Raw genomic sequence first — 21,489 nt, 5'->3', positions numbered from 1 at the left:
CTGAACTATTTATGGTGAACATTTCAGGGATAAAAAAAATTATATCTGTGTGCAAACAATTTTTTAAAAACCAAACATGCTTCTAAATTTACACCAGGACAAACAATATAGCATAAAAATTATGTATATGATGCTAAATCTTTCACTACAAACAGAAGAAGCAGTTTTTGAGCTTCAGTGCATGCAATAAACGTCAAGTTTATTCTACCAGGAATTTTCACAATTTACTCTTATGCTATGGAATAAGGCAACTTTGCATTGTACACCTTGCATATCCCTATTTATCCCAACATGCTTTATTTGTTTGCCATGAGGATGGCTGCAGTTTTATTAGGCTGAAATGTATTTATCAACATATCTTGTGTCTCACTTTAGTATCAGGAAACACCCTGTGCTGATGGTGGATGGCATTCGGGTGAGGAAGCACAACTGCAGAGCCATGCAAAGAGGTCAGCAATATCCACAGCAGCCCTTTCATAGCAGTCTATTCCCTTCCAAAATACAGAGAGACCCTTTTGCAGTAACAGGGGCAACATATGGTATGTTTAATTACTCTGATAATCATACAACCTGGCGACTGCTACAGGGCTGTAATAGTGGCCAGTGACCCGTGTACACTTAGAGTTTCCATAGAGGCATAGGCGTCAATTCGGGATTCGTGACGCTCCCTGAGATTTCCACTTCCTTTTCACCTAATTGAAGACACACACCTGCCACAGATTCCCCAACAAGCAACTAATACGACCTTGTAAGGAGGCCTTCTCTATAAAATAGGATTATAAGAAACAGAAATATATTCCTTTGTAATACACAAGAGACAGAATTCTACCAAAGGACTCCCACCAAACTGCTGAAGAAGCTACTCTGCATTTCCTGTGAAAACATCTGGACTTGGAATAAAGACATGGGGTTCATCCCACCCACTGACACTAGTTGAGAGGCTCTCAGCTCAGTTTAAGGTAGTCCCTCAATCATCAGTAGAAAGAGGCACACACCTCCAGTGAGAGACATGCCCTGTCTTATGCATTTGAGCGCATCACGTGGGATGACTTGCCACACAGGGACACCCATCTCTCTCCATGGACTACAGCAGTTGAGATGACTCACTAGCTACATCTTCAGCAACTGGGAGAAGGTGGAATGAGTTGTTTCAAGGCGACTGAGAACACATATCATCTTTAGCAAGTAATTTGATTGTCTCTTTTCTATCATGGCACAGACAGAACACGAGGCACAGAACCTATGGCAGGTTTCTCCAGCCTTTTTATGGGTGTAGTGCAACAGGGCAAAAGACAGGGTGCAGCCGATGTGTTGTTTCTGCCCCAAAATCAAACTTCTTCACAAGATAAATATCTTCAGTGTCGGCAGGGACCACCTAAAATACTCCCTAGAGACTGACAAATTTCTCCTGGCCCACTAGCAAAACTTAAGCCCAGTAAGGACCATATTGCCTATCTTGTCTGGTCCATACATGAGTAAGGTGGAAAAGACACTTTCCTCTGCCCTCTTCTTCCCCCAGTGCACCATACAAGGCAGGCCAGAATTTTTATCCTTCCGCTGTAAACTATAATACCTGGTTTAAAATTATATTACAAGCCATTAATACAAACGGAGGGTTTGGGAGGATTTTATAACCCACAAGAGATGACACTTATAGGTTATGATGTCATTCAAACCACTTGATAATATACTGTACTACCTTGCAATATTCCAAAAGCAGCTATTAAACTAAATATAGATGAGGAGCATGTTGCTACAACAACACAAAATATTGTGAACAGCAGTTCTCAGAAATATATGGCTGCAAACCTGATTTTTATTTATTTATTTAGTAACTTTTTTTCAGCTGGGGTAAAAACAACTGCTTTGGTCCTCTACGGGTGCTTACACTGTGGATTGAATTTAAAATCACTAGAGTAAAAAAAAAAAAAAGGCCAAACACTGAGGTAATTCTAGGAAAAAAAAGTCTTTGATGTATGTAAACTACAACACTCTTAGACAGAAATAAATCAGTCATGGCCATTTAAGGTAATTCAGTTGCATTACCTTTCTTTTCATACCAAACTTAAGAGCAATAAAAAGAAAAAATGTAAATACTAGTTCCTACACTTTTGTAAGTCACTATTATCAAAACAGAGTGCTTTAATTATATTTCAAGACTAGGGTATGGGCTGGGTGACAAGATTTACTGGAGGTCAACGTGAGCAATAACCATTTTTCTTCCCAATGAAAAATAATACCATCAACGGGAGTTGTTAAGAACTACTAAAATTGCTGAATTTAAATGCTTCTGTAGGCTACTTAATCAGAGATGTTTGGTCATTCTTGTTCTAGATGAAGATATAAAACAGTTACCAATCATGACGATGATTTTTATTATTTTATATTATTCTTTATATTTAAAACTACTGTAGTATGAATGGGTGGATCTTAGCCAAACACATCCTTCTCCTAAAGAGTGTAAGGTTTTGGGGAAACAGCCTGAGAAGGCTGTGCCTCCATGCTTTCCTAGAAAGACTTTACAGAAAAGGGGAACAAAACCACTTCAACCGCTGTGCTGGAAGGAAGGATGGATCCCTACCAAACAAAAGATGACTCCAGTGGAGCCAGACCTCTGATGTAGGGGGTCAGCAAAACAAGGGTTCCTCAAGGGCTAGGTATAAACCCACGGTTGGAGTCAGGAGGACAAATCCCATTTTCAGCGGTGGGCTTTCCAGTAGGCACCAAACCTCATCTTTCAAATCCAACAAAACTCCTCAGCCACATGAATCACACAGGGGATTTCAAGCGCAGTATTTGACCCCGACTCTCGAACAGGAGTATTGCCCAAGTAGGTCAAGAACGTGAAGTATTTAAGAGGGCCTTAAATCACCAGAGTTTGGTTTCTTGGCTTTGGTGTTGAACAAAACAAAATCCACCTTCTCAGCTGAATGTAGCAGCCTGACATGCACTGGCCAAAGCAGGGCACTGTGATGCATTTTTTTACGGTTCAGCTGAATATTCTCTCCCACGATTAAACATTTGAACATGTTTTAATACAAACGTAATAGATTGTTTTCTCATGAGCTGCTGTTTAAAGCCTTGTTTATAATAAATATTTATAAGTATTTATAAATAAAATATTAATTGCTTAAAATGACATTTTAATGTGGTGCTACACATCCAAGGAACGCTGGGTTACATGATGTGATCTCAGTTTGGGATTTGTGAACTTAGAGGCAGTTACAGCAACCAGTGAGAGTGTTATGAATAACCCCTGCATCAAGAACCTTCAATCTGAGTTGAGTAAAAGTAGTAAGTAAAGAGGCTACGCTGAGGGACAGTATTCCCCTACCTGTAAAGCTACAGAAAGGAGTAACGACAGTGATCTGGATGGAGAACTGTACTTAAGAGGTTCATGGTTTTATAGGTCTATGGCTGGTAGAGTTACAAGTCAGGGTTCTGGTGACAATGAGAGGAGAAAGAAACCATTTAAATCAGGAGATCAGCTAACACCCTTTGTTTTCTGTTCACAGTGATGCGTCAACATCTTTCAGGAGAAACAGCAGTTGAAGAATTAGAGTCTGAATACAGGAGCTCCTGCAGCTTACTACTGACCTTACGTCATGATCGTCCAATATTTCATCATGCCACAAAACAGTATGCATGTCCCAACCCCAAAGCAACTGCACTGTACCTGTTCTTCAGGCAAGCACAGTTTGAGCAAGGACTGAGTGAAACAGTTGGTGGGTTCCTTGAGAGATAAAGGAAACTCCAAACATTATTACTACTTCCCTTAAGCGTGTACATCATCAGCAGTGTTCTTTCAAAAGCACTCGCTGTTTGGCTAAATCTGCTTTCCGTGTCATGAGAGCAGACAGTTGGTATTTCAAATATAGTTATTAATTGAACCCTACGAAATATACCTCTCTATCTAGGAAAAAGTTTCACATGCAGACAAGCACATCATATCTCAATACCACTAGTTTTCATCAACAAAATATTCCAGAGGCCTTCCCCTTACTATTTCACCTCTAGGCTTTTCAAAAGAATTAACCCTATGTACACTGTCTGCCAAAAAGAAACCAAAACCACATTTTCATTTCTTTTGTTCCATCTTAGTTGTAAGTGTTCAGCACAGACTGTATGCTGGGTCTGAAAGAATTACAGCCACACACTACTCATGACAGCTGGAGGAAAGCACTGCATTTGGATACAAATGACAAGTGTGGTAAGGTCCACAACGCACCTTCAAAGGGTGCCAGTGTCAATTACCTCCAAGCTTCTCCAACAGTTTCTGACAGGGCAGTGAGAAAGTACCATATTTAATCTACTTAAAGCTAGACTGGACAAAGCGTTAGAAAATATACTGTACAGGGATAAAAATTTGCGTCGGCAAGGGCAGGGATGAGATGATCTAACGCAGAACTTCTCCATCTCTGATTTTTATGATTCTCTGATATAAATGCACAAATGACAGGTCCGAGGAACAACTGTGAACACTTCTTTGGATATAATAGACCAACAGGATAATTTGCAATGAAGTTCATTGCATAGAAGGGGTACATACAAACTGAAATAAGGAGACAACAAATAAATAATTCTACTGCTTCTATGTGAGAATCTGGGGGACAGATATTTCTGGAAAGGTTCTTCAACTTGAATTAACGCCTTTACACAGGACACTCTTGGTGGAATAAAATAGGAAAGAACCATGCAGAGATCCCAATATTTGGGGTCATCATTTGGGGTCAAACTTTCCAAGCAGGCAGCCAAAACATAATCCATCATCATGACCCATTTGCCTTTAACAAACACCTGAAACCGCAGACAGGCCTTCTCAACAGCCTGTTGGAGTGAAAGGGCTGAGAGGGGCAGCTTACAGGATGCTGGTGAAGGATGTGAGTCACCACGTTGAAGTCAGTGCAATGACTCACATCTTTCTAAGCTGGTCATAGATCTAAGTAGCTTGTCGAACCAGTGGCCACAAATGGAGGCATGGGATTTGTCAAAGTAAATGCCAAAGTTCATGAGATGATTTTGAGAATTTGACCTTTCAGTCTACTTCGCTTCACAGTGTAAGCCAGCCATTGACTCCAGAGGGCCTTATACCTGACCTGAACATGGCCTGACAGGAGCCAAAATTTTTACTAAAGACTTCTTGAAGTCTACTGTGCTGCTGGCAGGTGTGGCGACACATACAAGCTAGCAATTAACTTTTGGGGTAACTAGGTCAGTTCAATGCCAACTACTGAGTAATATGATCTTGCACCATATATTGCTGCCTCACAAAGCTATTACTAGTGACAAGAAACCACATCATTACATGTGGTCATCTGCAAACCTCAAGGAAGACTTCAGGGAAGAGCAAGCTGCTGTTTAAAGAACTATCAATGAGCACATGCTGAATAATTTCACTCCTTTTACGCACATCATGCCTGCTTTCTGTGGTCAAGAATCATCTTACTTCTTTACAGTATGCAAAAAGGAGTTTGGATAATGGCTTGTGTTTGTTGAAGGGATGTGATTAGCATACAAATAGTTGATATTCAGAGGCATTTGTATTTAATCAATCTGGGAAAATAAATCAGAGCAAGACACACTTAAGTCCCTATTATCACCATCCTCTTCAGACATCTCTTAACTCTAAGGTTTGCACACTTGAAGCAGGTAGGGCTCCCACCCCAGGGATGGAGGTGCGGACACTTGGCTGCCCCCACCCTCCCACCTTTTCTCCATAAGCAGCACTACAATTACAGACAGATACCACTAAAGCACAAGGTTGCTTCTCACATTACTATCTTCAGGGTGACATGCACAGAGAGAGACTGGGTAACAGACATGTGACTGAAATACCTGCCATCCTCTCCTTGGTATCACCATGAGCGTAAATCAAGTACAAAAAACCCCAAAAAACCAAAACGTGATAGAGTGGAAATATATTGCTAAACTAAGACAAAAATTTAAAAGCCTGTTAAGGAACCCTTCCCAACTACTTTGTGACGTAAAGGAGTATTGGGATTGCCAGAACTGTCGGTGAAAATATTTTCAAATCAAAATAACAATTGATACAAAGACAAACAAAAAAAGAAACTTCAATTTTGTGCTCTTCCTGACTCTTTCTTCATCTTCCTTCTCAAGTATGAAACTTAGCCTTGAGATGATTCAACATATGCCAAAAAATATTTTTAAAAATCCACTAGTTCTAATTCTTAATTACCTGATTTTATATAATGCTATTTTAATGTCATCATAGCTTTGACAAGCTATGAAGAACAAGCTTCAAGAACCTACCTGTTTAGAAATTTCACACAGATTTTTCCTTTGCTATCTCCACTTGGTATTATCTTTGTGATACTTCCCCTGAAACCCTGATGAGCTAAAGCAAACTCACTCTGACAGAAGGATTTTTGAAGGTGTTATTTTAATCTTAAGGTTTACATACCTGACAGAGGATAACACGTTCATCGCCTTTACTATTGTTCACAGATTCTTTTTTCCAAAGTCTACACATAGGTCTCAAGGGTTCTTGCTCCTCAAGGCAAATTACCTCTAAGTGTTTAGGTTCACCTCCAGCTCTGCATTTCTTTACTTTTCATACGCCTCTTTCTTTGTGGTTTTCTTCCTCTGTTTTCCTTATTTTCAACTCCTGACCAGGACCCTTAAAGGAAAGAAGAAAAGACACTTAGATACTGTGGTGATGGGTGACCTTATAAAAACACAGATAAACAGACAGGAGGAGTATTGTAATGTTTCCTTCACACTGTTTGACTGTGTTACAGCTGGATGAAAACTTTTGTTCTACAAATAAATAAAACCTTTCAAACGTTACTTTGGCCCTAGCCTTGTTCCCAGTCATGTAGCTGAGGATAGGACCTGTGTCCTCATGGGCCCTTCACCTAGTCAAGGGCTGATTACAAACCAGTTAATGGAGAGGTATCACTACAGCTGATTGATCAATTCTTCCATACAATAGATGATGTGGTGCAAAGATTATGAGCTTTGGTTTAGGCAAATTATTTTGGGGTTTCAAAACCATAATCCTACTCTTTACTCTCTCCAGCCTTTGAACATAGTAATTTCTTACCATTACAATACATTTCAAAGCATTTTCAGTGCTTTAGTTGGGACTGTTTTGTGACAGCAAAAAGAAAAGTTTTCGGAAAACAAAGGAAAAACAGTAAGAATTTGTTTAAAAGAAGAAAAAACCTATGTTTAAGTTTTATACTATGTTTAAACTATGTTCAAAAGTTTACTAGTTTAAACTACATTAAGCAAAGATGTTTAAGTTCAACACCAATTGTAATGATATAACTATCTTCTGAATACAGCTTGTAACATAGTACAAGTACCTTAAAGATTATTTAACAACTCATGGGTCATTTCTCTCAGTTCTGCCAAGAAGCCTTTAAAAATCTTACATATACAAATAACAACCTTGTGTTCATGCAAATGAAGATGGTTTTTAGCAGGCAATCTTCCTCTTTCTTCTTTTAAAGACCTCATACAAATTAGCAAAATCTGTACAAACCATTATCTTTCTGAGGCCAAGAACAGGATCCTGCAGCTCCCATGCTTTGGAAAATAATTCATCTGCATTGCCCACTCAGAGCCCTGGAGAGGAAGGCATTGGAGCAGCCAAAATAGTGCATCAAGAGACACAATTTGTGACACCTTAGAGAAGGCAAAGAGGAGGGGCGGGGGGAAGGCAACAAAAGAACCAGAAAGGAAGCAGAAGCTGAAGGAAAAGGCCAAGCCTCCTTTCTCTGAGAAAAATCCAGGCAGTCCAATGCACAGGGTTATTCTACCATGTCTGGAGATAAGGAGACGAGCCCAGTAACACCCTTGTGAAATACAACTAGAAATTCAGCCAGAGACAGCATTGATTTTTTTTTCTCCTCCCCCTATCCCCCCAGCACAGAAGACACATGTGTTTAGATCAACTCATGCCCTTACTGAGTCTTGAGCAGAGAAGGGCCTGACTTAAGTACCTTTCATGCAGTCTGCAGAATTCCTGCACACACTCTGGGCAGATTACTGGGATAAATTAAGACTCAGCCTCTGCCCTTAACCTATAAGACAATTCACCCCCATTGTATTAAGTGGTTTTAAAAAAAAAAAAAAAAAAAAAAGGATCCAACAGACTTGCAACAAATCTTTCTAACCGCTAGGTTAACACTGCATGTGATGTTTGTATGACAGATCATGACGGGAGGTGACAGACTTTCAGACCTTGGCTGAGAAGTAAGATCAGCTGGAGGTAGATGATTTCTGTCAATAGGTGAGCTTCACACAGCCAAAAGAGTGATGACCTGAAGCTAGGCAGGGATTTTTATTTTTTTCTATTGTATCTCTGTGTGTACATGTTCAGTTTGGTTTTTTTTAATCCATGAAGTAGCAGAAATAGACAGCAGCCTTTAAAAGCGTGAATTATAAATGCCTTTGATATGCTGGAGGACACGGAAAAACTCATTATGTGGAATTTGGGCAGTGGATAAGACAACTGCCCAAGATACAGTGTTCTTCCTGACCTAGCCCTGTCCTCATCTTTCATCTCACACGCTACATCGACCCCTGCCTCCGCTCCACACAGAGTGCCAGTCTCCCACCACCCATTTGTCAAACCTTCCAACCAGCACCTTCTGCGTCATGCCACCTCCTAGGCACTGGATGAATTCCCTGTAAAACTCCACAAGGTCAGTGACTATATTATCCTGCTTTACATCCCTCCTTAAAATCAACCCATGATGTGACCCTTGGGCAGTGTGGGACATTAGCAAAGCAGGCGGTGTGCTAAGGTGGCTCCTAAGAATGCTGGCTGAGCTCTGCTGTCATCCCTTGGGGCTCCATCACTTGCTCCATGTTCACCAACACTCACTTTTGGGCCTGAGCCGGTGCATCTGCATCGCTTTATGGACAGCCCAGGTTGGGTGCGTGCTCTCTTTGGGGACATTCCTCAATGACATGCTTCCCTTTGCCACAACAGGGCAATTCCTGATTTACACACTGGTGCAGAAGAAAAGAGAATCAGCCTGTTACACCACTCCACTGGCACCTTTGCTACCATGCCACAGTGGACTTTCCTCTGGAGTCAGTTCCTCCTCCTCTTTTTGGCTGTCACAACCCTGCTTTTCTCACAACACCTTCTCAGTTCAACAAATGCAATTTCAATTCAATGAGCAGAGCACAGAAGGAAAGAGGTCTATGCATAATGTTCATTATAAGCAAAAATTAGCTTGCCCCCCCCAAATCCAGCATATAGCGAATGACTCATCTGGAAGGCTTGGGCTCAACTGATGACACATAAAGACTAAACTGTATTAAGGTTAATGAACTTCAGGATGATGATTTATACTAAAGAGAACGTAATACTTTATGGCAGCTGAGGCAACGTTCACTCCTTTTCATTACTTTCCTGAGGACAACCTGCATTAAAAAAAAAAAATAGTCTGACACAAAGAGCTGTTGACAAGCATACAAAATTGAGCATAAATACTACCTACTATCCATAGCTACACCCAGGAGACCTTTGCAGAGTGTTTGAATATCCCCTGCTCTTTATTCACTATAATAGTGAAGCGTGCTCTCTTAAGCCAAAAGTGTAACTGAACTTGTGTGAAGACACCCTTTGTGTACCTCCTGCTGAAGCCAGAATGACAGCTTCTTCCACACATTAAACATGCATCATTGATAGGGCTGAACTGTCCAGAAATACTGTTAAACCTTAAAAAAAAAAGTGAGGGTTTAAAATTCTCTGTATAGATGCAACATGTTCCAAGAGCTAATTAATTGCTGCTGCTACTTAGTGAAGGAAAGAGCCAAGAGCCATGTGTTTGTGCTATTCTTGTTTCTGATAGAAACATCTGATTTTGTTGCTGTTGATGAGAAAACGCTTAGGAAAGGGCATCAGAGCACTTTTCAGCATGGCTGACAATATGGCTCCCTATTTGTTTGCTCTTTTACCTGCTACCTGCTGAAACCCGGCATACGTTCTGCATGGAGCTACCCAAGCCTTGCCTGCCTGCATGGCAAACACCCTTTCTTAAAGATTATATTTTGACTGTGCCTTCTCACACCCTTTTGTGTGTGTTTGAGAGGAGCATTAAAACAAATATGTTTTCTTTGGGGAATATTTCTGCAAACACTGGACTGAAGACTGCTCAAAAAAACCCAAAACTCTACCCCACACAGATTTTACACGTGTAAGAAATAAGCACAACTGAAACAGATGCCGCCAGGCTTTCCTGTCACACACACCACAGTCACAGCCCCCAAACACCAGTTCTGATCTGCTGCTGCACTCTTCTGACACTACAACAGTCTCGTTTTTCCTTGCTAGTGTTCAAGAACTGCAACACTAATTCCTCCTGGTTGCAGTGCCAATGACTGTACTGGAACTAGTCCATGGAATGAAGTGAATCCCATCTATTTTTTTTTAGGCATCAAAATACTAACATTGATCTTTCAAAATATCAGCCTGGGTTTCCAGGAGATGAATACCTATCTTCAGGCAGTGTTGGTCCAGCAGAGTCTCTGTGACCTTTGGACTCACTTCCCCCATAACACAGACACCCAAGGGCAAACACTAAGGGCAACAGCTAATGATTCAGGATGTCCTCTAGCAGTGATCTTACACTCTGTAAACAAATGACATTATTAACATGCCCAGTAGAGGCTTGGTTTTGGCTCGTTCTCTTTCTTATTTGAATTAATTTCCAAATAAGACCATTTATGACCTTTATCCGAAACTACATTATGCAAGTCAATGCTTGTGCAGGCCGGTGTATGTATTCCAGGGTAGAAGACACCAGGAGCTAAAAGAAAGTAGGTTTCTGCTCCAGAAAAAGTGAAACCAGGAAATGCCTTTAGACAAATAAATCACAATTTTAAGTCAACTGCAATAAGGGGGGATTTTCTATGGCAGAGAGAAAGGTCTTTCATGAAGTCAGAAAAAAGTCGAGATTTGCCCTACCCAGAGCACGTTTCTGCCACTGCTTTCTCTGGCAACACCGAGACACAAATGAAACAACAGTTGTAACACAGGTTGGAAAGACTCTGAAGAGCTTACTTCAAACAGCAAGTGACTGTCACAAAAGTGACTGTCAGCTTAGTCAAGACTTTTTTGGCTTGTTTGCATTGCTGTAATCTCTGTTTCCTCTGTACAACAGTTAACCATGACATAGGGAGACTGTGAAAGACATTCTGCACAGGACACCCAACACCCCAGTTAAGCCAAACTTTTACTAAACATTTAATTTAATGATAAAAGCAAAGAAACTGCAATACTAGATATGGGCTACAGTCTGTGCAAGCTAGTCTCTTGTGGCCAGACCCAGGCTTCAGATTGCAACTCTGCAACTTATAGTTATTGGCTATTTGTCCCTCTCAACCCCAAACACCCAGCAACTGAAGGCTCAATGCAGTGCATTTCTAATGACCTTGCTGCTGCTCTTCTTGCTGCAGCATGGACTACTGCTATAAATTTGGTTCTCTCTCTCTCAAATTTGATTTGTTCTCAGTTGAACAGAAGCAAAGGATTTCCCAGCTGAGTTACACATTAAGGAAAAAAGTGTTCCCTTTTGGGTTTTTCAGCCTGACATATTTCAGTTCTCTTGACTCTCCATTTCTTGTTTTGTGCTGCCTTCACACATCCCTTCTTACTTGCTCCATTCTAAGGAAAAAAACATTTCATCCTTTTCCATCTGCCATTAATTATTCTCCCTACTCTAACCAGAAACTACCATAACTCCCCAGTACCCTTACAGAGCTGGAGTGCCCTCTGCTACCTATAGCAATGCAATCTGTGGGTCTGTGAAACTCTGATTTATGTATTTCTGCGTGACTTATTTCTTGGTTATTCAGACTCAGGATTACAGAGTTCCTTTTCTCATCCCAATACTCAAATGCTCAACTAGATTCTAATTGAAAAGGCGTCATTTTCACAGGAAAAAATCTCTTCGCTTTCTAAAAAGCCTCAGTGGTAGGCACTGCTCAGATGCCCTGTTGACTAGCCCTCTTCAAACAGAAATATGACAATATTTCAAAAGCATTTATGGATGTCTGAGCTTCCAAACGCTGTTGTGCACATCCATAGGTGTTTTATTGGAACAGACACAGATTCTGGCAGGATCAAGCCCTGAATGGACAGAGAAGAAATAGAAGCCCACAGAAAGAATCACAGAATAATTATAAAAGTTAAATTGAAACTTTTTTTTTTTACGAGGACTATTTTATTCTTAAATATGAGAAAACAATGACATAAAAAATAGACATCTAGTAATGAATGATAAAAGTTAGTTTTTGCCCACTTGATGCTGGCATTATCTGGTTCTTTGCTGATAGAGAGTTTTGCTCCACAGGAGGACAAAGGAATGCCTAAAAGAAAAAATTATCAGCAGGGTGCTAAGGCAGTAAAAGGAAATACTTAAATTACAGCCTGTGTGTGATACTTTCTGCCCACATGTGTCACTGAAAAAAACAGTCTAACAGGGCACAGTCTAACACGACTCAATGAATTGAATAGTAGGTGGAATAAAATAAATCCTTTGAGGTAGGACATAAACCATGGGAAGTTTAGTTGAGAGTTAAGCAGATCTGTCCCCACGGCCAATGACAGGAGGAACACAGGTCTGAAAGCCTCCATTTGTGGCGTTTGGTCCATGCTATGCCCTGAGTTTTTCTCAGAGCACCTGCAGACCTTGTTGGTCTGGCATGATGGTGCTCAGAGTTTCCTGAAAGCAGGCCAGAGGTGTTCACGTGCAAACCCTGAGTCAGTGAATCAGCTTTTGTAATGTTATTTTAACTGAATGAAGATGCAAGGTATGTGCTTGTGGGAGGGAAAGGGGGGAAGGCATGGGGGGAGAAGAGAGAGAGAGAAAAAATAACCATTTTAACTAGAAACCCTGTCTGTACCTTTTCACTTAGTGCCTTAAATACACAGATGACTATAGCTGAGTGATATTAAACGTGAATCTAGTACAGCACATTCTAAGGAGATATAAAAATCCAACGTACTGTAAAATTTATAGCTTCCTCTCCCTCCCCAAAAAGGAAAAGAAAAAAATCTACTGGTAGACCATATAAATTTTGCTGAGGCTCTAAAAGGTGTCATAAAACCTCCCTGCCACAGATACAGTTGGTGTTACAGGAGGTATTTCTATAACACAGATTTGTAATAATTTGGGTTTTGTACATTGGGTGGTAATACTGCGGTGCTTTAGGCAATATGCCTATAATGTCCAACACAACAGAATGCCTGTTGGGTCTCATTTCATGTATATAAATTATATATAATCTGAACAAACACGAATGGTGGGACCCATATATAAACAGTCTTAATATTTCAACACCTACATTTCTTTATGAACCTGGGTGGTTAGAAAGGTTGTTGCAAATGATTATTTCTTTACCAAGTTCACATGGAGTAGTTTGCTCAGTTTAATAATAGTCTATCTTGTTCAGGCTGAACAAACTGGTCCCTGTGGGGAAAAGAAAAGGGGGGGGGGAGTAATAAATCAATAGCCCAGATGTAATCTTAGGTGTCTAGAATGCAGAGAGGGATTTTGGAGCATAATGGCACTGGTTGTCTATTGTCATTCAGACATGAGCTGCATCTGAAAAGGGCTTGTGGGAACCTGATAAGAGTTGGTCAAAAGTGGGCCATAAATCAAATGCAGGCAGTATTCTGCTGATTTCACACACACGCTCACTGGGAGAAAAAAAAAAGGAAAAAAGAGACAGAAAAGAAAAGGTGATAGATCTGCAATTTACTGCTTATCACATCTGCTAGAAGTTTCATAATACAAAAGCCTGACCTTCAATGAATAAACACCCTAGTTGACTACCTGTTCCTGCCTAGAAAATATGGCACTCAAGTCTCCTAGAGCTCAGAAACGCGGCTACGAAAATGATGTGCCATCTTCAGGTTTAACAAGCTTCTTTTTGTTGCTAGCAGTTAAGTAGCTGTCACTTTAGTTACCAGTAGCCATTTTAACTTCAGATGCACAGTGTTTATTGAAAACAACTAGATACTTATTCAAAGACACTAGTAGCCTATGGGGACAAAATAGCTCACAGCACAAGGATTATGGAAAGACAAATGTGCATGACTCTTTCTTACATTTATGTTTTGCTTCTGCCTAAAGAGAACATAAGAACTAGCAGTAACAATACATTGATTAGAGAGAGGTGTCCATGCTGTAATACAGGTACCTCAGCTGGGATTCTGGCCACATCAACACTGACAGGTGACTGGTGCTACTCATTTACTTCAGCCCTTTGGAAAGGTCATTTGTCAATTTGAACCTTGATCTAGACTCATATTTCAAAGCTCTGGCAAAAGCTATTTCCTTAAGTGTTGCATATTCATTATTTCAAGACCAAACACTAAACTATTTTTCCAATTTTCACACAAATTGCTAGATCAATGCAATTTTTATCTGACGTTTAATCTGTTTTCAGTTATACCTTCCTAAGGACTTACTGCAGATAATACCTGTCACTCAAGTTAAGGTCCTGTATTTGGAACAAATTGGGAGGGACTGAATCACTGAATTGCAGGAAAGATCCTAATAATGCGAGTTGGCAAGCTATCCCTTAGCAACTCCACAAGCCTCACAAATGTTAGCCCATAGAAGACAAACCCATTCTCCACCCCAGTATCATACAAAGGGAAAAAGAGTATGAGATTAAAACAAAGCCCCAAAATTAACAGAAGCCTTTCCCAAGGTTCTCACACCTTATCTTGCCTGCGCTGGTCTGTCAGATTCCCAGTCCCTTAGAGTAAAGGTCGTCTTGGCTTGAGACATTTTCTGCAGTGTAGGGTCAATCACTGCTTGAGAATAATGAACTGAACACTAAAAAGATGGGACAAAGTGGTTTGAAATGTTTATTTCCCGTATTTTGTTATGGCAACTCTGGAAGAAATCTGCCCTTGCATGTTCAGGATCCAATCATTCAGTGCACAGGTAAACACTGAAAAAGGGCAACAGCAGGACATCTGGTAGGTAACTCACGTGGGGACCCTTTGCAAGTTAAACTACCCATACTATAAAACCAGTACAGGGCATGCAAAAGACAGTCCCAGCACAGCAATTCTTCCCTCAGCAGAAGGGACTTGACTTCCCCCAGATACCCCACAGAAACCAGCTTTACTTTTCCTTGCTCAGCTGCAGTGACTTTGGTATATTACCATGTCTAACAGCAGCTGTTAGCAAGAAGACAAGAAGGGTGCCAAGCCTATTTAGAAACCATTCCTCACAACCTGGAAGTAGAATTAATGAAAACATCTCGGATTTTGATCCTAGGGTAAGTTCTCTGCATGCTTGCTGGTCTACTTGCGACTGCTGTGCAGGCTTTGCTGTTGGAGAGGACAATGGTTATCAATCATGTCAGAGCACTTTAACAAGACAAGCAAGCTACAAACACCTCGCAGAATTTATGTCACTGGGGAAGAGTCATTAATTTGGATTTCCAGCTTCCTGCTCAGGCAAAATTAAAAAACAAAATATTGAATATAGAGTTGTTTGATTTAACGCACACAAATAGGTAATTGAGTATATATCTGCTGACCTTCCCTAACAGGAAGGGCATAAATATTCTGGCTCGGTTTTATAAACCAAACAAACTCTTATAATAAGAAAAAAGCCATTTAATTATTTTTTATATATATATATTTGTTCACCTTGGTTTGCTAGGGGAGAGATTGATTCCTTTGTTAAAAATTATGTTTGGAAGGGGGAAAGGACTTTAATTTGTATAAAGTGCATTCTGAGAATTAACATTCTCCCTGTTTGAGGAAGAAAAACTGTGCCATTAGATTTCACTGGTACTAAAAGAAAAAGGTTGTAGGGTAATTTTGGTTTGGATTTTTTTGTTTGTTTGGGTTTTTTTTTTTTGGGGGGGGGGGGGGGGGAGCCGGGGGCCATGGTGTTAATCAAGCTTGCTAGTGGAGGAGGGGGAAGTTAGATTTTGTAGTGCTTTACCATGTACGTGTGCACCCTTCTTTATCTTTGTGTTCTTGTGTACGTGGATGCACATGACTAGGTCTACAGCTTTATTCTGATAGCCTAGCAGTAGCAATAGCAAGACTTTGCTAGTGTCACTCTAACACTCCTAACTGCATGTTAAAATTAGCAAATCAAGTCATTCTGTTCCATGCACAGACTGTAAATTCCTACCTTTCCCAAATACAAAATATTTACTTCCAAACATCTTTAGTCCTATATTATTCCAAACACAGACCTTACCCAGCAGCTTCCTCTCCTGTCTTCTGACATCCCCACCCCTTCTCCCTCTCACTGAGGTGTAGTATGTCAGCTGAATACTCTCAGAAGGACTTCACAGGCGTAATCCTTTGTCCCCCTGAACCAGCTTCAGCGAGGTTTCGTCCAGCTCTCCTCTTCTTCTACAAACCCCACCTTCAGAAAGTTATCCAGAAAAATGCAGGGCCTCCTATACAGGACTACTTAAGGACTTCATCCATTTTTAAACCCTAGTAGTCAGAGGGACTGATTCCTGAAAAAATTCCTTTCCCAAAACAACTAGGATATGGTAACCTTGGCAATTCCCTGGAAACTTCAGCTGGGGTCCCTTTCTTGCTAGAACAAGATCTTGACTACATTTTACTATTCAGCAGCTTGCACTGAATTAGAAGAAAATAAAAGTCTACAAACCATATGGAGGAAACACGGATTAATTGGTGTAGGAAGCTCACGTTATGCGTACGTGCTTATTAGAAAAAAGGCTGAATTAGAAACACTGCTTATCTGAAACAGCTGACTCATGTTGCTACAGATTGAATCGAGTCAGAAGTACTTTGGGGCTAACAGAAATATGTCATTCTCCCAGTTCTAAGCAAATAAATATTTATGTATTATCACAAGCTTGTGAACCTGCATAAAACCTCAGTTGCAAGGTAATTGCTTTGAATGTCTCCAAGGCTTTGGGTTGGCCTGGCAATCCTACCTTACAGAAATTCAACAGATGTCCCTATATGGAGCTGTCTGGGCTCGTGCCATGCTCTTACATCTAAGGGTCCACTTTGAGGCAAAATAAGGAGAACGAGTGATCAAGAGGTGGAATGACTGTGAAACACAGATCAGCTCACAAAAGGGAGCTTAAAGAGAGCTCTTCCCAGGAGGAAGGAGAGGATAATTAGAATTTAGTGAGAGTCATTCTCTTCCCGTTCAACGCAACTCATAAGGGATATGTGTTGATTATCAAATAAAAGAAGATAATGCATTGCTGAGAGACTGTACTGTGCAAATATTCATTTGAAAATGTTTACACTACAAATTTAGCTCATTTCCTGCATATCTATGCACAGATGGTAATTTCCTTGGATTCAAAACTCGTTGAGAAGAGGGGGGGGAAATGCTCACAGAAATGCTAGCAATTTCAAAGGGATCTCTACCTAGCAGCGCAAACATTTTGTTTTCTGAATCCCCTTCCCTCCTTTTTTCTCCAGCTTTCATTCTGTAAAATGTTAATCACCTTTACACACTTCAAAGTTTCATAATGGCCAAGAAAAAATACAAGCAACTACAAAATATCTTCTAGCAAAAGATTCTAAAGCAAATTTTACCCATTAAGAAGTTATTAAAAATAGAACATTTTTGTCTTAAACTTAAAATCTACTTCCAATTATACATTATTTTAGTTAGTTGCAAATTCCAACCAAAGTCATCTAGCAGTCTCAGTTATACCTAGTATTTTTCCCCATCTCATCTCAAGCTCCAAGTCAGGGGTGAGATGTGCATGGGAAATGTAAACTGTTGGATACTTTTCCTGGCAAAGTCAGACACATACTGTAAACACATTACTCTTACCCAATTACTAATTTGTTCATGTTTTAATTCTTCCATAATTTGTTCTTCCTGTAGAACAAATAAGACCCAATCATGTAGTTAACAGCTATAGCCTAAAATGCATACAAAAATGATGGAGAGGTCACACTTGCTCAACCAACCCCAAGCGCCGTCCCCCCTTCTCCATCCAAATCACTAAATTAATAAAAACAAAAATTATTCTAAAATTTAGTGCAAATAGGGCTATTTTATATCTGGACAACTGCCTCCCGAGAGTACAGGTGCAGGACATACTTTCAAGCACTTCTTCATGATAATAAGAGTTTTGCAGAGGGTATTGAAGGTTTTAGATACACAGAAGAAACACAACTCCAGAGGATGAGAATTCAGAACTAACTTCAGGGGAGTTGTCAACAACTTTGATCATTCCAACTTCTTCCATGACCATTAATAAAAAGCAACGCATACTGCTGAGAGCAGAGTAAGAAAGAGTATCAGCATGATAGACAAGGTATAGTCATAGTCAGAAAAAGGCCTCTTCCCCAGCATAAGGAACTATAGCTTCCACTCTGCACTCCTTAAGCATCCCATGCTCATTTCAAGTCCTCCAGTGAAGGCACACGGAAGTAAAAAATATTATTGCTGAGTTAGGACGAACAGCCTTACCATCAGGAGAGTGTACTTTGTTGGTCTGCACCATAATGCTTTGAAAGTCCTCCTGATGACTTCAAGGAATAAAAATCCGTGCAGAAAGACTTTACTTGAGCAGCAGCCCTCATTTCCACCATGTAAAACATTTCACAGCTTGTCTCATTATAGCATTTGTAAAAAACACTGTCTGAGAGCAGTGATGCATAAATGAATTATTTAAGTTTTGCAGCAAATAACCCTGATCTTGTGTGCAGCTTCTTAATGCACTCTAAGTGAGCCCTAGGAGGCAAATTGTAGCAGACAAGGGGTGTAATGTAAACCAAGTTTTATTAGCCACGAAAAGCCACACTACAACATTTATTAAGTATCAAAGACAGTGCATTTAAATAAGTTTGATCTGGTAAATAATAGCCAACATTGTGTCTATCTTCCCTAGTTCCAAAGGCTGTTTTTTCCTTGAAAAAAAAAACCAAAACACGCCCAAACCAACATCAAAACCAAAAATAGTTGTTTATTTTCTTGTCAGTTCTGCTAATATAACAGGTCCTTTCTATTTTGCAAATACTAATATTCAAAAAATTACTATGTGTCACAAAGAGTCTGCAGCTCTCTAGCCTTAATACTTTGCAGAAAAGTAAAAGTGCATTAATATGTTATCATCCACTCCTTATCAGCAGGAGCTCCGTGGTCCCTGCTGCCCTTAGCAGCCTGGGAAACACACACCGCCCACAGCTCCCTGCCTTGCCCTCAATAAACGGGCCCCAAACACCTTCCTAATATTTTCCAATTTTAAGCAGCTGCCTCTTTTGCTGCTAACATGGAGCAGACCTTCAAAACCAAAACTATTTCTGCCAGAGCTCCATTTTCAATATGGTACGAAATTTAAAACGCTGCTTAGCAAAGCCTTCTTGCCTGCCTCTCCCCTTTTCTTACCTCATTAATCTAATCTCAAGAAAAAACTAAGCACTACCTCACATGCCATAAATTTATGACACAAATCATCTTTTATCTTTGGCCAAGGAGATAAGTCCAAATCCAGACAGACAACAACAATAAAAAAAAATTAAATATACCAAAGTACTCAATGAGCAGACACTCACTGATAAATATTTAATGCTCTGATAGGGCAGTTTGGGTACTTGTAAAATGCAGCTGGTTTTCCTTTGTGGGAGCATCTCCCTTTGGTTCTGCTATGAAAAAAGGGAAATTGATAACTTCTCCATGTGCCCTGAATGCTGAACGAAGAGGTGCATAAAATTACCCATCTGAAGCCACATAGGCTTGTAGCAATGAAGTCCAAGTCCCCCATTCTTCCCATCACAGAAGGGAGCATAATTAGTGCATCAGGACTCCTCCATTGTGTAGGATATGATAGTGGCACAAACACTAAACAAGCAAAGATTTGTCTCTTCTGCTCTGAAGTTAAACAAGGTTCCTACTACTACTCACTCTCCAGGTTACTGAATCCCAGTTCCCTTTCTCAGAAATCACTTGTTTTCTTTTGATTTTTCCTCTGCAACACTGAGAAAGCTGCCAGCTGAAGATTCCTGAGGAATGAAGGAAAAGTGCAATTTTAGGCATAGGACCCCTATTAGCCCAGAGCCGTGTGGCGACTCTCACTGAATCATCTAGGTGGTGGGGCACAGAACCTCCTCTTGGTGTGCAGAAATGTGTTTGTGGAAATAAAAGGCTTTTCTCTCTCATGGATTTGTTGAGCATCTCTCTAAGTAAGCTCTGGAGCTCCAGAGATGACTAGTATTTGCCATCCCAGCGCTTTCTGCCCTTAGCATGGTATAGCAGCAGAAACCACCATGCTGGTTCTTTGAACAAAAGTGGCACAATTTAGCCTGAAATTCTGCAACTTTTTTTTTCCCTGATTCCTTCCTCCTTCCTTCTCTTACTAGAAGAATCCATTACATTACTCTCCTTTTTTTGTGAAGGCCTTTCTATGAGCAGCTGCACAAATAGGATAATCAGATTGATACTTTTAAACTGAAGAAAACAATAAATTTTTTTCTAACTGGAAACTTTTTACCATTTTTCTCCTCAGATATTTAAATTTTCCAAAGAAAGTGGGAAAAAAAAAATCTTTACACACTTTCATTGACCTTTTTTTATCTTACCTTTTTTCTTTTTTTTTTTTAATGATCCAGTTGTGAAACAGAGTAACCTCTTTTGCAGAAAATATTAACTACTACTGTGTGGTTTTTTTAACTGATTGTATCTGGAATGGGGACAGCAAGACATAGATTCCATAAAATTACACAGTACACAGTAAAAGTAGCAGATAAGTAGGCTTTCTCTGCAGCAGGACCCAACAGATGTTTCAGAGGAATGACCAAGTTTCACTTTACAGTCCAGATGTGTAATATATACAGGAGAGAGCAATGGGAACCCAAAGGAAAAGTGATGCCACTTATAGCCATCCATGAAGAGATTATTTTCCTATAGAAAGGAGCAATCAAACAGTTGTCCAACTACTTAAAACAAGAGATGTTCATCTTTCAGCCATCCGCATTTGAAGAGGTGCCACTGAAACTGGCCTGGGAATCCAACAGCTTTACAGGGCATATTGGCCAGAGAAGAATTTGCTTTCCATTATAAAACAAGCTATTGCTTTCTGTACCTCATCACCACCAGAAAAACTAAACAAAACCAACCACACCACTGCTGATGCACAATCACAACATATAATTACAGAAAATACCGTTTTTCCCATATGGGTTTTCTATTCCTCTGCAACTGTATTCTTACTCCTTATACTAAGAACTATTCCTATCAAATACAAGGGATAAAATATTTAATGCTCAAATATTAAATATTTCAAAGTTCAGAAGAATAGTTCATTACCAAAGGAAAGTATAAACAAGGAGATGATAAAACAGTCATCATAAAATATGGAAATAATCTCTTCAATGGCATATCTTGCTGTTGTAATTAACTAGTAATACATTCCTCCCATGTTTCATAGAGTTTTACTACCTTAATATATAACTGGAGCTCTTTAGCAGAATCAGCATAATTAAATAATAATTTTCCTTTTCCATCTAGT

At 39.9% G+C, this 21,489-nt stretch overlaps 1 long non-coding RNA gene across 1 annotated transcript in view; it reads right to left on the bottom strand.

Annotated features, from left to right (window-relative positions):
• The window catches only part of LOC135312523 (uncharacterized), a 260,498-nt gene that overhangs the window by 158,544 nt on the left and 80,465 nt on the right, over window positions 1–21,489 (bottom strand). Inside the window, exon 2 of the long non-coding RNA XR_010372091.1 lies at window positions 6,425–6,640. This is a non-coding gene — a long non-coding RNA (uncharacterized LOC135312523). The remainder of the gene's footprint in view (window positions 1–6,424; window positions 6,641–21,489) is intronic.

This window comes from Phalacrocorax carbo, chromosome 3 (genome assembly GCF_963921805.1).
Source record: "Phalacrocorax carbo chromosome 3, bPhaCar2.1, whole genome shotgun sequence".
Taxonomy (NCBI): domain Eukaryota; kingdom Metazoa; phylum Chordata; class Aves; order Suliformes; family Phalacrocoracidae; genus Phalacrocorax; species Phalacrocorax carbo.
Note: the sequence above shows the minus strand (reverse complement) of the source record. Positions and strands in the feature narration are given on the sequence as shown.